Here is a 15,922-nt window from a genome sequence, read left to right on the forward strand (position 1 = left end):
ACAGCCCTGGGTGCAAGTCCTCATCTGTCACTTTCTAATGAGGCTGATTACTTGGTCTTTCTGGGCCTGACTTTTCCTTACCTCTAAGCAGTCCTGATGTCAACATCCTGTGTCTGTGGGGACACTAAACTCTCCTGATACCATCTGAAACCTGCTCTGCCTACCTCCCAGGCTTGCTACACAAATGTAATGAAACAAGGTATTTGAGAGCACATTCATGACCAAGGCCTAAAAGCTTTCACCCAAGAAGTCTCTCTGGGAACAGCCGGAAGGTCAGATTTTCCTGCCCAACATCCCCTCCAGACCCGCCCTCTAGCTTCCGATTCCATGGATGGACCTCTCGACCATCTCTCACCCAGCCAATGGACAAGGGCTACACGTAGAGCAAGCAGGGTTGGCAGAGCCAGCTGAGACTTTATTTTGGGGAAAAAAAAAAAAAAGCCACTTGATTTGGCTTTTAGTTAAGGGTATGGGTAAGAGTTGGTCCCCCAGGCAGTAAAACTGCCCCACCCCACAGGGTAGCTGAGGGCTGGGGCTGAGCTCAGGCGGGTCTCCTGTACTGCTCCCCACCCAGCCCCCTCCCCACAAGCTCAGAGGACAGGAGAGACTGCAGTAGCCATTCATTCACTTGGGCAGGACTTCAGATGACTTGGACACCAGCTTCCCATCGCGGGTCTCAATCTTCTTCACAACCACAGTCTTAGAGGAGCTGGTGCAGCTGAAGGAGCCAGAGCCGCTGCTGGAGCCCAAGTTGGCCTGAGAGCCCAGGCCGTAGTTGAGATTCGGGCTCAGCACACCTGGTTAGGGAGAGGCAGCCATGTGAGCACAGGAGTCCTGAACACATCAGGTTCTGATGCCCCCTTCTTCCCCCCCAGCCCCTGGGGTGGGGAACCACCCTGGTTCACTACTCGAGGACTGTCCAGAATACCAGGAAAAGGGCCGGAAAGAGCTTTGATATTAGCTATGTGACAATGGACAAAACAGTTAATTGGTCACCAGCTTCCTCAGCTATACAAGAAAGAAATGCATAGAGGCTTTGTAAAAAGACCCTACCCTCCTGCCCTGCACCTAAGGCGGGAGCACTCACCTGAGTAGCCAGTGGTGGTCTTGGTATGGATATTCATGTTCTGTATTCCAGCCTCCAGCCTGTACCCAAAGGACACGGATGTCAGGATCAACTGGCCCTGTCCTAGGACAACAGGGCCCACCCCTCTCCACCCCAGGGAAAAGGTACAGGGCCAGTCAAATATCCCCACACCTACCGGCTCTCCTCGCCCTCCAGCAGCTTGCGGTTAGTGGCAATCTCCACATCCAGAGCCAGCTTGACATTCATGAGCTCCTGGTACTCACGCAGCTTACGGGCCGTGTCCTGCTTGGAGTATCCCAGAGCAGCTTCCAGCTCAGCCACCTTGGCCTGAGCATCCTTGATGGCCAGCTCCCCATGCTGCTCAGCATCAGCGATGGCGGCCTCCAGGGAAGCCCTCTGTAGGGGGAGAACAGGTCAGCAGAGCAGAGTGTGGTGGCCTCCTGCTCTTGGGCCCACCCTTCTCTCCCTTTTCACTCCTCTAGAGCCTCCCTCCCTGACCTAGACTATCCAACTCCACCCAGGCCAAAGAAAATCCCACTGCTGAGTGCAGGAAGCAGAATGGGGACATTTGAGCAGCTTCCAAGAACTTTCTGCACAAATTTTTCAGCTGGGACACTACAAGGTATTATCTCCACCCTAATTGGACTAGATCTCTGCTCTCTAGACTTCCTTAAATGCTAACCTTGCCTTGAAATATAAGACATAAGATAAAGTAGGCTGTGGCAACCCCTCCCAGACCTACCTTCCAAACCCCCTTTGACCCATCATGGCCCCAGGGACCTTGTCAGCACCCCTCAGTTTCCCAGGAACAGTCAGAAGCTGGATTGTAGCTGCCCCTCCAACTCCCAAGCTCTGCTCTAGGACTCCTTCCCCAACCCCAGACCCCTCGCTCCTTCCTGCATTATTTCCTCTCACCAGGATGTGTCTGAGGATCCCCTCTCATAGCCAGTCCAGCCCATACCTGGCCTTTGAGGCCCTCAATCTCAGCCTGGAGTCGGCTGATGTTCCGGTTCATCTCAGAAATCTCTGTCTTTGTGCCACGGAGGTCATCCCCATGCTTCCTAGCCAGCATCTGCAGTTCCTCATACTGTTGGGATGAGATGAGCAGTGAAGATTAAGAGAAGCCTCTGGAACCCAAGGTGACCCCCATCTGAGAGAAAGTACCGTCTCAACGAAGTCACCAGAGCCCAGGTCATCTCCCCGCTACCCCCACCTCAAACACACGAAACACACACACACACACACACACACACACACACACACACACACACACACACACACACACACACACACACAGAAAGCCTTCTTCCAGATTTCCGGGCACAGGGACATCCCAATCTCCCCAGCAACTACTAGGCAGGCCCAGCTCATAGCAGGCAGAGTGGCATTTGAAATTCTCCTCCCTGCTCATGAACTGGGCACAGAACTGGCCAGAAGGAAGTACCAGCTCGTGACTCTGCTCCTCACCTTGATCTGGTACATGGTCTCCGCCTCAGCCCGGTTGCGGTTGACAATCTCCTCATACTGGGATTTGACCTCGGCAATGATGCCATGCATGTCCAGAGAGCGTTGTTGTCCATGGACAGCACCACAGATGTGTCAGAGATTTGGGACTGCAGCTCACGAATCTCCTATGGTGAGGAGGAGAGGTGGTCAAACCCTGTCCCTGCATACAAGGAGCCCTCTTTTGCAGAAGGACCTTCCTTAGGGGACAAGCTAAGGAACAACAAGAAAAGAGAGGAACAGGTGGGCATATGAGGACCTGGGAGAGAGCAAAGCTCCTAAAGTAATAAAATAGCCCAAAGGCCTGGAACCTGGAGCAATGTAAGGATGAAATGAGGCTAGGAAAAAGGGAAATCTGGCTTTGGGTGAGTAACCAGAGGGGCAGGGCTCTTCTGTGAATCAGCTACCAAAACTGAGCCCACAGTGGGCTCCCACAGCCCAAAGACTCAGAACAAAAGCTCTGAGACTGAACAAGCCCAAGTTGCCACTAGGCCACCACTCTGTGTGATGGATGACCTTGGATAGGCTATTTCAGTTCTCTGAGCATGTTTTCTGATCTGTGAAATGGGGCAATCAACCCTCCCTCATGTGGGGGACAGAACTAGAGAACGTCAATGCTGAGTCAGTATCAGTAACTGCAATTATTCAGTGGTGGGCCCTTGTCCGTTGGTGCACTGGGGGCTGGGAGGAGCCTCTGATAGGGTTGCAGAAACAAGAACATACCTCTTCATACAGCTGCCTGTAGAAGTTGATCTCATCAGTCAACCCTTCTAGGCGGGACTCCAGCTCTACCTTGTTCATGTAAGCTTCATCCACATCCTGGGGGGTGTTGGGGAAGGGCCCCTGAGCTGAGTGCCCACACTGGTCCCCAACCCAGAAGCACCTGATAGCCTAGACTTGGAACCTTCTAACTGTTGCCTTCTCCACCTCACTTTGTGGCCTCATCCTCCAGTCCAGCCTCTGCTCCATCACACCGGCACAGTAAGCATGGGGATGACCTCCGTCGCACGAAGACAGAGATTTCTGAGATGATCCCCAGCCTACACACCTTTACTGCTTTCTACAGTGCTCCTCCTCCTCCTTTAGCAAGTCTTCTGTGGCTAGACCTCCAAATCTATTGCTCCATTTTCTTAACCATGTCCCAAGTTCTATCCAAATGCACCTCCTTACCTCTCTGTTCTTGCCTACTCTTTCTATGCCATGTATCTAAGAAGCTCTCAAATAATGGCCCATTACTTAAAAACATTTAGGGACAAAACCCAAAAAGCCTTAGTCTGAGTCCCTAAGCCTCCAGTGTATGATTGGGGTAAAGGACACCCTCACCTTTTTTTTTTTTTTTTTTTTTCCATTTTTCTGAAGCTGGAAACAGGGAGAGACAGTCAGACAAACTCCCGCATGCGCCCGACCGGGATCCACCTGGCACGCCCACCAGGGGCCACGCTCTGCCCACCAGGGGGCGATGCTCTGCCCATCCTGGGCGTCGCCATGTTGCGACCAGAGCCACTCTAGCGCCTGAGGCAGAGGCCACAGAGCCACGCCCAGCACCCGGGCCATCTTTACTCCAATGGAGCCTTGGCTGCCAGAGGGGAAGAGAGAGACAGAGAGGAAAGTGCGGCGGAGGGGTGGTGAAGCAAATAGGCGCTTCTCCTGTGTGCCCTGGCCGGGAATCGAACCCGGGTCCTCTGCATGCCAGGCCGACGCTCTACTGCTGAGCCAACCGGCCAGGGCCCCTCACCTTTTTGATGAGGACAAAATCATTCTCCATCTCTGTGCGTTTGTTGATTTCATCCTCAGACCTGGTAAGGAAAAGATGTAGAATCAAAGGACGAAGGCAAAGGGGAGGTTGTCCTGAGTTTTCTGAGGGGGGTAAAATATCTAGAAAATTCAGTTCATGGAAATGCAAGATATGAGAGAGCTGGTCTGGTCCTTCTGCTCATCAGCCAGTGGGGAGGCCTAGAGCAGGAAACCTCTCTCCAAATCCATGAATACTCATTGGATTAGGCACAGTAAGCATATTAGGAGAGTTTGCAACAGTGACTGACATAAGACCTCAGGCAACAGGGCTGGGCAGAAAATTAAGGGTAAAGAATAAAAAGGGACCTGGTGTATAGGTATATAACAGGGGACAGTTGGCTACTTGTCTCTCCCATCTGAGGTCTACCACGTAAATATTAACGAATAATTTGGTGTCCAAATCTGGACAGTTCTGTGATGAAAAGGGAGTGGGTGTAGTTAACAATTATGCCAGAACAATAGGTATAAACTAGATTGTACTGAGAAAACCTGGTCACATAGTCACCCTAATTATATAAGGTTGCATTGTCCAACAAGCAGATGGCCATGGGGTCTTAGGCCTCTAGTCCCCTAGGGTGGGACGGAAAGGATGACTTCAGTTGGGCAGATGGCAGTGCAGAGGAGGGCAGCTCACTTATTCTTCAGGTCCTCCACCAGCCCCTGCATGTTGCCAGGGCACAGCCGGTGGCTGCAGATGCCCTGCCCGGGAAGGGAGGTAGCTGGCCGTCTCCACTGGCCTCACTCTGTCCCTCACTTCTCTCCAGGCCCTGCCCTACATGGCCCTTCTCATAGTGATGCTGTTCTTCATCTACAGCAGGGGTCAGGAACCTTTTTGGCAGAGAGAGCCATGAATGCCACATATTTTAAAATATAATTCTGTGAGAGCCATACAATGACCCATGTATGTTACGCATTATCCAATAAAAATTTGGTGTTGTCGGCCCTGGCCGGTTTGCTCAGTGGTAAAGCGTCGTCCTGGCGTATGGAAGTCCCGGGTTTGATTCCGGCCAGGGCACACAGGAGAGGCGCCCATCTGCTTCTCCACCCCTTCCCCTCTTCTTCCTCTCTGTCTCTCTCTTTACCTCCCGCAGCCGAGGCTCCATTGGAGCAAAGATGGCCCGGGCGCTGGGGATGGCTCCATGACCTCTGCCTCAGGTGCTACAGTGGCTCTGGTGGCGACAGAGCGACTCCCCCGGATGGGCAGAGCATCGCCCCTGGTGGGCGTCCTGAGTGAATCCCGGTCGGGTGCATGCGGGAATCTGTCTGAGTGCCTCCCCGTTTCCAGCTTCAGAAAAACACACACACAAAAAAATTTGGTGTTGTCCCGGAGGACAGCTGTGATTGGCTCCAACCACCAGCAACCATGAACATGAGCGGTAGGAAATGAATGGATTGTAATACATGAGAATGTTTTATATTTTTAACATTATTATTATTATTATTATTATTTATTTATTTATTTTTTTGTATTTTTTCTGAAGCTGGAAACGGGGAGAGACAGTCAGACAGACTCCCACATGCGCCCTACCGGGATCCACCCGGCACGCCCACCAGGGGGCAATGCTTTGCCCCTCTGGGGCGTCGCTCTGCCATGACCAGAGCCACTCTAGCGCCTGGGGCAGAGGCCAAGGAACCATCCCCAGCGCCCGGGCCATCTTTGCTCCAATGGAGCCTTGGCTGCGGGAGGGGAAGAGAGAGACAGAGAGGAAGGAGAGGGGGAGGGGTGGAGAAGCAAATGGGCTCTTCTCCTATGTGCCCTGGCCGGAAATCAAACCCGGGTGCCCTGCACGCCAGGCTGACGCTCTACCGCTGAGCCAACCAACCAGGGCCATTATTATTTTTTATATTAAAGATTTGTCTGTGAGCCAGGTGCAGCCATCAAAAGAGCCACATCTGGCTCACGAGCCATAGGTTCCCAACCCCTGATCTATGCTGTGATCGGCATGCGGCTAGGACGGGCTCCCTGAGGCTCAGTGCCCTGTTCCTGTCCCAGCCCCACTCTCCCTGATGCCCTCCTCCCTCTCAGCTCCCTGCTGACCCTGACTGTCCCTCTCTCTCATCTTTCACTTTCTGAGGGCAAAAGGGTCCCAGGAATTGGGACTTCCTCCCCAAGTGGTATCCTGTAGGTGGGGCGAATGGCTGAGAGCAGAGTACTCAGAGAGCTTCTCTCCCCACTTTCCCAGGCCTGGGTTCTGCTCTCAGAAAAACACTCCCAATGTATGCAGTGAGCCTCAAAAGCTGTGGGCCCTTTCCAGGAAACAGCTGAGGTCAGAAGAGAAGGTGTGCACAGGGCAGTGGGGGGCAGAGAAACAGCACCCGAAGCTCGCAGAAGCCGGGCATATGGCACTCAGAAGCTTCAGGTCTCTGGGCTCCAGTCTAGGAGTGGCGTTTGGACATGTGAGCACCCACATCCATGAACTTGGGAAGACTTGGGAGCACTCAGACAATCTAATGAGTTCCCGCTCTCGTGAACTGGTTTTTCAACATCATTCAGTAGGGACAAAGTTGAAAACTTTATATTTTTTAAATTTCTACTCACCCTGAGGGGAAACTATCTGCATTTTTATAGCTAAAAGCTTTCCTTAAAAACAATCAAACAGAAACCCTGACATAGTGATACAGTATTTCTGACTTATTTCAGTGGTATTTCATTGTTTTAGACAGACAGGGAGATTATAAAATATATTGTAGATAGATAGATATAGAGGATACAGATATATAAGTCTGTCAACTAGAATAGGTTTAATGATTTTGCTGATCAGGATGAAAATTCCCTCTCTGTCTCCTATGGACTGCCCTGCCCTCCCCATCCACTGGAAGTGCTGTCCAGAACGTGGTTTCTTCTAACCAGCTTTCTCCCTCGCCACCCCCCCTCCCCCCGTTTTTGGCACTGCAGTGATCAGCACCGCAACCAAGATAAGTTATATTTACTGAGCACCGAATTTGTGCCAGGCAGACACTACAGTTCTGTACAGATGAAATCTCATTTAATCCCCACACTAGATTTCTGATAGGATCTGTTGCCACCTTCAGTTGACAAATGCAACCAGAGGCTCCAAAGCAGAAGTCCATCACTGACCCCGGAAGCTCCAGAGCTAAGCAGCGTGGAAAAGGTTCTGGGTACAAATACTAGAGTCGCACTTGCATACCAAGTAACATCTTGCACTACTACAAGCCAGTTATGTAATTTTATGTTATTTCAAAATAATTTTGTTTTTAGCTTCAGCTCCTGATTTCTCCAAAAGTCCTGTTTTAAAAAGTTCCATTGTACTGGATAAAGAAGATGTGGTACATAACAGTGTGTCTGTAAAGTCATGGTGCACTTTTGACCGGTCACAGGAAAGTAACAAAAGACGATAGAAATGTGAAATCTGCACCAAATAAAAGGAAAACTCTTGCAGATTCATACCTATTCAGTACAGTTCAATGTGGGCTCACGCACAGGTTTTTTAGGGCTCCTTAGGTAGCTATCCCGTGTAGCCTCTACAGACTCATCACTGACTGGTGGCCTACCAGAACTGGGTTTCTCCACCAAACTGCTGGTTTCCTTCAACTGCTTATCCCACCGAGTAATGTTATTCCTATGTGGTGGTGCTTCATTATAAACGCGCCGATATTCACGTTGCACTTTGGTCACGGATTCAAATTTAGCGAGCCACAGAACACACTGAACTTTCCTCTGTACCGTCCACATCTCGACTGGCATGGCCATGGGCTGCTCTGCTGTATACACGGTGTTACGTCATCATCTGCGCATGTGCACATGCTGCCACATCATCCTACAGAAACTGGGAGGGTTTTCATTTTATTTGGTGCAGATTTCACATTTCCATCGTCTTTTGTTGCTTTCCTGTGACCTGTCAAAAGTACACCATGACTTTACGGACCCATTGTATATACTATGAAATACTACTCAGCCATAAGAAATGATGACATCGGATCATTTACAACATGGATGGACCTTGATAACATTATACTGAGTGAAATAAGTAAATCAGAAAAAACTAAGAACTATATGATTCCATACATAGGTGGGACATAAAAATGAGACTCAGGGGCCCTGGCCAGTTGGCTCAGCAGTAGAGCGTCGGCTTGGTGTGCAGGAGTCCCGGGTTCGATTCCCGGCCAGGGCAGACAGGAGAGGAGCCCATTTGCTTCTCCACCCCTCCCCCTCTCCTTCCTCTCTGTCTCTCTCTTCCCCTCCCGCAGCCGAGGCTCCATTGGAGCAAAGATGGCCTGGGCGCTGGGGATGGCTCTGTGGCCTCTGCCTCAGGCACTAGAATGGCTCTTATTGCAGCAGAGTGACGCCCCAGAGGGGCAGAGCATCACCCCCTGGTGGGCAGAGCTTCGCCCCCTGGTGGGCGTGCCGGGTGGATCCCGGTCGGGGTCATGCGGGAGTCTGTCTGACTGCCTCCCCGTTTTCAGCTTCGGAAAAATGAAAAAAAAAAAATGAGACTCAGGGACATGGACAAGAGTGTGGTGGTTATGGGGGGGGGGTGGGCAGGGTGGTGGAGGGGCACAAAGATAACCAGATAGAAGGTAATAGAAGACAATTTAATTTTGTGTGATGGGTATGCAACATAATCAAATGTCAAAATAATCTGAAGATGTTTTCTCTGAACCTATGTACCTTGACTGATCTATGTCACCCCATTAAAATTAAAAATAAAGGGAAAAATAGTCCCATTGTGCCCTGGCCAGTTGCCTCAACAGTAGAGCGTCGGCCTGGCATGTGGAAGTCCTGGTTTGATTCCTGGCCAGGGCACACAGGAGAAGCGCCCATCTGCTTTTCCACCCTTCCTCTTCTCCTTCCTCTTTCTCTTCCCCTCCGCAGCTAAGGCTCCACAGGAGCAAATTTAGCCCAGGCACTGAGGACAGCTCCATGGCCTCTGCCTCAGGTGCTAAAATGCTAGAATGGCTCCAGCCACAATGGAGCAATGCCCCAGATGTGCAGAGCATTGCCCCCTGGTGGGCATGCTGGGTGGATCCTGGTCAGGTGCATGTGGCAGTCTGTCTGACTGCCTCCCCAGATCTAACTTAGAAAAAATACAAAAAAAAAAAAAGATCCATTGTTCAAGTTGGTGGAGACATTGCCTTCGAATGCAAGCCTCACCTTCCCGAGGGCCAAGATCCCCTGGAGGAGAGGCGCAGAGCCTGCAGAAAAGCAGAAGGTAAACTAATCTTCCCTTGTGTGGTATTTAATAGCTTGAAATAGTTGGCTAATATAGTATCTTCCAAATTCATACAATTTACGAGGGCTTCCAAAATTCCCTCCCTTATAATAAACCTACCACCACATATCTGGAGATCCAAGAGTTTCTCATATGACAGTAGAAACTAAACCACCTTATAAAGCTAAGACCTGCCTACATAATTTGGCTGCAATGCACAAGGGCTTGCAATAGGTATATTTTTAAAACTCCTTGAAGACCTTCCCCTATGTCTAGTGTGAAGATACATTCCTGGCCTGGCCTGCTAAGAAGTCAGGGAGAAGATTGTCACACAAGGGGACACTCATGCTCACACACATGGCCTTGTGCTGTTCACATTCTCACATGGGTGTTGTCCCTGTGCAGGGATGAGGCCCCCACAGGAACCACTGTAGAGCGGCTTTCGCAGGGAAGGAGGAGCTGTCCTTCCTCCCTGGATGGGTGCAGGCGTGTCTCCTAGGACAGTGGTGACAGAACAGAACAGATGTTTCTCTCCAGGTGTTACATGTTTTGTTCTGTGGTGCTGCAGAGCCCTGCACATCTGGAGGGGATAATCCTGCAACTGCAACTCTGTTCAATGACCACATGTGTTGCTTAGTGGCCAGGGACACAGAGGGCTACTTTCAGAGTGAGCCCTTGTGCTAAAGGTATGAAAACAGTTCCATCAGACGCATCATGAGTTCATATGCCAACCAGGCCTGGCTGATTACACAAATGAAAGGGACAGGTTGGGTAAAAGAAAGGACAAGGAAGACATGACAAAAGTGGCAACCTCTTGGTCTTGGAAGACAGGACTCGGGCTGGAGAGGGACTTCTGCACCTGAAGGAGACAGGAGCATGGAGTCTGTGAAATGATGTTTTTGTGTGGAAGGCAAACCCAGGGTTGGAAAACTAAACATTTCAGGAAAAATTAGAAATCAGGGTGTCGACATTAGGTGAATAGTGAAATACAGTAAGCTCAGAGGGCCTGGGCTACTGCCATTATATCTCTAGTAGGTGGCATATTTCCTGGCACATTAAATATTTGTTTTTCCTGACGTCTGACTTATACCCAGAAATTACGTACAATAAAATGTACAAATCTGAAGTGTACAGCATGATTAATATTTGCATGCATATGTATATGCCCATGTAACCCCTATGCATTTCAAGATACAGAACATTTTCAGTACCCCAGAAGGCGCCCCTCACTCTCTCCTAGTTAATAGCGCCCTTACCCACCAAAGGGGACCATTATGCTGACACTGTCATGATACACTAGTTTCACCTGTCTGTGAACTTAATTTAAATGAGCTCACACAGTATGTATTTGTTGTTGCACAAGTTTAAAGTCCATTCTAGCATGGGTGGACATTTGGGTTGCTTCTTGTTTATGAATAAAGTGGCCGTGAAGATTCCTGTACCTGTCTCTTATGGACACACACAGTATTTCCTGTTGGATGTTTATCCAGGAGAAAAATTTCTGGGTCACAGGATATATATATATTTGGTACATACTATAAAATAGTTCTGTAAAACAGTTGTTCTCAATAACATTCTCATTAGGAATACGTGAGCATTTCGGTTGCTTCACTTCTTTGCCAAAACTTGACATTGTCAGTTCTTTTCAGCCATTCCAGTGAGGATGTAGTGCTGTTTCATTGCAGTTTTAACATTAAACTCTTACTAAATACATAAATGAAAGTGATATAACTATGAAATGGGGTGTTAGGTAGCTAATTAGGTAAACAAATGTGTTGTTAAAGAAGACAGTATTGGGGACATTCTTATGATATGTTAAAGCTGAAAAACATATATAAAGCCTGTATCTAGTACACTTTTTATTTTAATGTATACATGTTAATAAAGAGGACTAGAAGAAATTCACCAAGATGTTAACCATTGATTCTAGAGAAGAATTTAGTCTCTTTTTCTCTATACTTTTACATAATCATGAAATGTTCTACAATGAGAAAATACCAATTTTATTTTGTGTGTGTGTGTGTGTGTGTGTGTGTGAGAGAGAGAGACAGAGACAGAGACAGAAAGAGGGACAGATAGGGACAGACAGGAAGGAGAGAGATGAGAAGCATCAATTCTTCATTGTGGCTCCTTAATTTCCTTAGTTGTTCACTGATTGTTCTCTCATATGTGCCTTGACCAGGGGGCTGTAGCAGAGCAAGTGACCCCTTGCTCAAACCAGCGACCTTGGGCTTCAAACCAGCGACCTTTGAGCTCAAGCCAGCAACCATGGGGTCATGTCTATGATCCCACACTCAAGCCAGTGACCCCCACGCTCAAGCTGGTGAGCCCACGCTCAAGCTGGCAACCTCGGAGTTTTGAACCTGGGTCCTCTGCATGTCAATCCGATGATCTATCCACTGCACCACCGCCTGGTCAGGCACAGATGCAGTGTGCCTGAAGCAGATTTTAAAAGCAGAAGTAAAAGAATACTTTCAAGAACAGTCTCTGCCTGATAAAATGAACTCTGTGTTCAAAAATATGCCATACTTCTCTGTACCCCTGGACCAGCCTGGACCTCCGTTCACCAGTGATGGACCTCGGGGGCTCAATCCGGCTGCAGAAGAACTGGAAGGATGAGAGAAAGGTGCTTTCAGGTCCTGTGGAGGCCAGCCAGCAGCAGCAGAGGTCACTACCAACGCCAGGGTGATAACAGGACAAGCAGGTGGGACCCTAGGAGCAGGACCTACTGAGGGAGGAAGAGGCCTCGGGTCCTGGGGAAAGGCAGAGCCAGCAGGCCCAGGGAGTCGCCGCCCGCTCGGGAAACCTGCCCTCCAGGTGCACCTTGTGTCCTCCTCTGGCCTCAGCTAGCCTCCCACTTCCTCTTTTCCATTTTTGTGTCCATAAGAGCAAAATCATCCCTGGCTTCCTCCCTTTATTTGATGAAGGAAAGGAAGTTGTGAAGACATGTGTTTTACATGGCCTCTGTGTTTTGTAGCATTTTGGTGAAATTCAGTGCCAGCTTTAAGCATGTGCAAACCAAAATGTGATTGGAAGTGCATTTGGGGGAGACCGCTAGTGGCATTGCGAAGAGTGGATTGAAAAAATGTAATAGACAGGGAGAAGAGTCCCACAGGTGAGGCCCTAAATTAATATAGTAAACTTGAGAACAGCTGTGAATGAGGTTAAGAGACTTTATATTTTCTACACAAAGTCACAAGGCAAAGGCAGATCTGGCTTTATTTATCTCTAGATAATAAAAGACTTCCACTTTATTGTAGTTTTAGAACAAAAATATGGCCATCTTCACTGTAAAGACTGTAAGACCAGATGGGAGAGTGCTTCTGTGCGGTGCACTCCTGGGACTAGTCAGGCGAGTCAAGTGTGGGGCATTGGGGAAGGTGGGGGCAGGCGCAGATGTCGAAGTGGAGGAAGACTGTGACTCCGAATGGCGCGGGGACTAAACGCTGTCTCATTCATCTTGGCATCCTTTACTCCAGGGCACATAACGCTCAGTAGGTGAATTGAATAACTGGACAGTCCACATGACCTCCCCGAGACTGCTGACCCATGTCCATGGTTCTGTTGGGGGTTGGAAGTTAGGACCAATGTCAGGAATAGTTGGACGAACTGCTGTTCTTGTGTACATTGAGGACTTTCGTAATCATTTCGTGGTTGGTGTATTTTCGAACAGGTGTGGGCATTAGTGCTAGGAAATTTCCACTGTCTGATCCACAAAGGTGGGGCAGTAAGGAGAAGAAATCTGACTGTACAGGTGGCCTGTGACAGGCTTCCCGCTAAGAAGATCCCCCCCTTACTTTGATTGGTTGTCAGCATCAGCATGTTTAGATCGAGAAGACTTCACAGTCTGAATTTCCAAGTTTTCCTGAACAATTAGACTCTGAACACCACAGGCTTTCATTTCAGAATGCAAACAGAAGGCTGGGTTAAGGAGTTCTCTCTCTTCTCTGGGTACGTGCCCTTCATTTTGTAACAGTCTGTACCTGGTCTCTTAACCTCTATGAGCATTTCAGTTGGAGCTCCCTCTGCTTTTCAGGCTAAAGGACTGTAGAGAGAGAGGCGTGTTAAGACCTGACTGAGCACATGACTTTTCACACTAGCCGCTTACTAGACCTGAGGGTAAATAGATTTTTAAACTAAACTAAAAGTGCTTTCCTTCTCTTGCCAGAATAAAAGCAGTGGATTGGATTCAAACACTCCAAGGCACTTGGGCACCCATAGAATGGACGTGGCACAGAAAAAACACAGGAGGGGCTGGCTGGCCTTGTGGGGGCTGCCCAAGCAGGATTTCAGAGGATAAATAGGAGTTCACCTAGAAAGGCAGGGAGAAAGCGTGCACAGGACATGCACAAAGCCTAGAAACCACCTGCATTGATTGGTTATTGCAAGTAATGTGATGTTCACGTGGAGAAATGGTGGGAAAAAAGAAAAAGCAAGCGTGGGTGGACCAGAGACAACGGAGAAGGTCCAGGGTTTGCCTGCACAGTGAGTGAAATTTTTAATGGCTCCTTCCCACTAAAGACTCTTACTACGGTACCGTGCGTACCTTATTGGGTAGATGACAGAATTATAGGGAACGTAGGAGCAGGACATTGATTTTACAGGTAAGGAAAATGAGGTTCACAGAGGAAGAGAAAGTGGCTGAGCACTAGAGGAGCTGAAGACCTCAGGGTAGGGGCAGGGTTGGGCACAAAGTGGGAGCCTCGGGTACATAGAAACTTGGATTTGTAAAAGACAAGTTCCTCTTTAGGTTTACCTCAAACAACTCTTGCAAATGCCACAAGAGTTTTCACCCTTTTAGGGGAGAAGCCATTCGGTGTCAGGTAAGCATGTACAACACTGTCTTTGTGTCTATATTGTTTCCATTCTTAACATGAAACTTTTGTAGCATAATTAATAGAATTGGATATTTGTATGTTTTTGAAAATATATAATATTTTGGGGGGAGAGCTAATTCTAGGGCTCTTTTGGAAGGGACAAAGATTTAGTCTTAAGTTGCATTATGTGGTGTGTTTATGTATGGGGTGGTATGTATTTCCTCCAACACCCTGTGTATGGATGTAATAATTTAGTAGGCAGCCTTTATTAAGCTTTTACTATGTGCCAAGCTTCGGGCTAAGTGCTTTATACGCATTGTCTGCTATGGAGTTATTGACAATTTTACTGAACTTTTCAATACTAAAATTTTTGTCTTTTTTTTATAAATAAATTTTCATTAATTTTAATGGGGTGACATCAATAAATCAGGGTTCATATATTCAAATAAAACATGTCCAGGATATCTTGTCATTCAATTATGCTGCATACCCATCTCCCAAAGTCAGATTGTCCTCCGTCACCTTCTATCTAGTTTTCTTTGTGTCCCTCCCCCTTCCCTTCTCCATTTCCCTCTTTCCCTCTCCCCACCCCCTGTAACCACCACACTCTTGTCCATGTCTCTTAGTCTCGTTTTTATGTCCCACCAATGTATAGAATCCTGCAGTTCTTGGTTTTTTTTTTTATTTACTTACTTCACTCCGTATAATGTTATCAATATCCCACCATTTTGTTGTAAAGGATTCGATGTCATCATTTCTTATGGCTGAATAGTATACCATGGTGTATATGTGCCACATCTTCTTTATCCAATCAGTCTTCTATTTTTTTTTTTTTTACAGTGATTAAAGCCTTTAAGCAAACTCTTGGCCAATACAGCAAGAATCCATAAAAGAGTAGTGTCCTTAACATGTTCACCAAGTCCAAGTTGGCACCATCACCATTCCAAATCCCTGCAAATGCAACCTAACCCCAGGTCAGTCTGTTAGGAGCTGTCACAAGGAGCAGGAGTCCATGAAAAGTCCACATCCAGGAAAAGTCCGCATGGCACTGGAATTGTTGTCACAATTCTATACTTTGCAGCTCACGTCCAAGTCCCAATGACCACTGCTTCTAGCTGGTAATGATTCAGGTAGACTGGAAAAGCCATCTGCAGCATGTGTAGAGATGGAGCTTCTCTTCTCCTCTGCCTGGAGAGATGAGACCAGGTTGCTTTTCCCTGGAGCTCTGTGACTGTGGTGTGGTAAAGAGAACCTTGGGATACACTAAGCTGAGTGGCAAAGGTAGATTCATAATTGAAGTTGGCAAAAGGGGGAAAGAGAGCTCTAAATTAGGAGTAGGTCCCCGCCTGAAATATGAGTGGGGCATTGAGGTAGGAGGAATAAAGGAAACACTATATATTAAACAAAGCAGCAGGAAATAGGACTATCAACTCCCACAACAGAGATCTTCGAGGGAAGACTAAAAAACCTGACTATTCAGGCAAGACATAGTTAAGTGGCCCTTGTGCAAATGAGATCAGTTTACCTGCTTCTTGGAAGAAATACCCTAG

The 15,922-nt window shown here is 48.2% G+C and overlaps 1 protein-coding gene and 1 pseudogene across 1 annotated transcript in view; both read right to left on the minus strand.

The window, feature by feature from the left end:
- LOC136395739 (calcium/calmodulin-dependent protein kinase kinase 2-like) overlaps positions 1-15,922 on the minus strand; it is a 1,028,348-nt gene that overhangs the window by 22,719 nt on the left and 989,707 nt on the right.
- Positions 625-5,052, minus strand: LOC136393372 (keratin, type II cytoskeletal 8-like; annotated as a pseudogene).

Source organism: Saccopteryx leptura, chromosome 2, assembly GCF_036850995.1.
Source record: "Saccopteryx leptura isolate mSacLep1 chromosome 2, mSacLep1_pri_phased_curated, whole genome shotgun sequence".
NCBI lineage: Eukaryota > Metazoa > Chordata > Mammalia > Chiroptera > Emballonuridae > Saccopteryx > Saccopteryx leptura.